This window comes from Chionomys nivalis, chromosome 16 (assembly GCF_950005125.1).
Source record: "Chionomys nivalis chromosome 16, mChiNiv1.1, whole genome shotgun sequence".
Taxonomy (NCBI): Eukaryota; Metazoa; Chordata; class Mammalia; order Rodentia; family Cricetidae; genus Chionomys; species Chionomys nivalis.
Window position 1 is genome coordinate 36,375,083 of NC_080101.1, and position 2,327 is coordinate 36,377,409.

At 41.4% G+C, this 2,327-nt stretch overlaps 1 pseudogene; it reads right to left on the bottom strand.

Annotated features, from left to right (window-relative positions):
* Positions 1–614: 614 nt before the first annotated feature.
* Positions 615–1,571, bottom strand: LOC130887775 (60S acidic ribosomal protein P0-like; annotated as a pseudogene).
* Between the last annotated feature and the right edge of the window lie 756 nt (positions 1,572–2,327).

Consider the following 2,327-nt stretch of genomic DNA (forward strand, 5'->3'; position numbering starts at 1 on the left):
TTGTCCTACTTACTGTGTTGGTTTACCTGCACCTGGAAAGCCATATGCCATGTCATTTAAGACTCAAGGAAACTTTGGCCTCCACACAGATTGGACTATATGGTAAGAAAACAACACTTCTAGGAAATGGCTTGTGAGAACCAGGACCACTTGATGTGGCCATGTGAGCAGGAAGGAGTTTTACAGACTCAGTTCAATTTTTGGTCGCTTGCATCCCTGGCCAAAGCCTTCATTCCAATTTCACAACAGGCCCTCAAACAGAGCCATCGAATCCATAGAAACAGAAACATTCAAAGTTATTATATTTTGAAATCATTACACAGCTATAGGTAACTAATATAACTAGGGGGCAGATCTATTTTATTTGGCTTTGAATAGTTATTAGAATGTAAAAATAGTGACATGCATGAATATCACTGGAGTAACCTACCACTATATGATTGGAGTTAAGACACACAACGTAATCAAACCCATACCTAGTAATCAGAACAAGTATCTGGGGCTAGAAGGTCATAGGCGGTTGGAAAAACACAAAAACAAAACAAAACAAACAAAAAAAACACTATTTTTTTTTAAAGAGAAGTAAGCGTCTGTTGCCATGTTTATCAATTAAGCTAGCTGAATTGCTTGCTTTGAGGGACTCTGTCAAAGAAGCAAAATCCCATATCCTCATCTGACTCTTTAATTCTTCCTTAACTTCACCCTTGGCTGGGGCAGGAGTACCATCATTGGCAGCACCATATGGGCAACAGCCACAAAGGCAGGTGGATCGTCCAAAAAAGTTTTAAACATTTCAGCAAGTAGGAAGGTTTACTCAGTCTTCATAGACAAAACCAAAACCCACTGTACCCACTGAAGGAAAGTTTGGCACTCAGGAAAAAGTCTGCTAATCTGCCTGCAGAAAAACCCTGGCAGCATTCAGACACCTTCCAGGAAGTGAAAGCACAGAGTCAGTTCTGTGATGTCAAGGACTTCTGGGTTGTAAATGCTGTCACTGTTATTAACTTGTTCTATGACAACCCAAAGGAGAACCAGGAGACGTGTTCAGCACACAATGTCTTCAATGACTCCTCCTTTGTCTTTAGGTTTTATCAGATGCACATCACTCAGAATTTCAATGGTTCCTCTGGAGACTTTTGTGGTGATGTCAATAACATGGATGAAAGAGTTTTCAGCCCCTGGGCCTGTGTTCTGGGCTGGGACAGTGTACCTCACAGGATGTGATAACCACCACGGGTGTCAACCATCACCTTGGTGTCAACCATCACCTTATTGGCTGATAGCATGTCCCTAATCTTGGTGAGGTCCTCCTTTATGAACACAAAGCTCACATTCTCCCCAAAATGAGGCAGCAGTTTCTCTGTAGCTGGATTGTTATCCAGATACCTCTGGATGGCCTTCTGCATAAAGGGGTTCTTGCCCACAGCCTTCCCTCACTGGACATGAGGATTTGCTTCATCTGCTTAGAGTCCACATTGTCAGCTCCCACAAGAAGCATTCAGGTAATCATGCAAAAGTTGGATCTTCTTGAAGTAGTTGGACTTCCCTATCCTCCTATCTTCCCTGGGCATCACAATGGAAACCACTGCTATTATTCTTCTAAAGAGACATCTTATTAAACAGACTCTTTGAGATTTTATCATTATACCCGTAAATCAGTGTTAGCCCTCATCAGAGAAGCATTTCTCTTTTTTTTGTAATAGATGTTGATTAACACAGAGACCCACAACTGATTAAAGTGCAGAGAAAAAAATATTATGAAGTACTCAACCCTAAATGGAACACATATATCACACACCCCTCTTCCCAAAGCTAGGAGATAATTTCAGAAGAGGGGACAGAGTATATAAGAACCAGAGGTTTGGATGACCACAACAAATCAGTTATTTCCAGAGCCAATAGGGCAGTTGAATATATGGGCTTACCGAATTTGTGAAAGCATGCAAAAGAACTGTGGGTGCCCCTTTCAACCAAACAAAACTCATGAATAGAGAGAGAAGTGGTCATCTATAGATGAGGGCTACTGAGAACAGATGGTTGCTGGGAGGAGAATTAGCTTCTTAAGGGTGCATTCTCTAGTGGTTGAACACTCTAGTGGATGGCCACACACACAAGAATATGTCATCAGAGAGGTTAAAAAACGAGAACACAAGGTTGGGAAGGTGTGGGTGAGGATTGAGTAGGGATAGGGGTGGTGTTTGAGATGGGTGAATGTGATCAAACTAAAATGTATAAAGTTCTCAAACTATCAGTAAAATCTATGTGTATATAAACTTAGATCTAGAGAAGTAGACCTCCCTCCCAGCTGCTTCACTACTGTTAGTTAA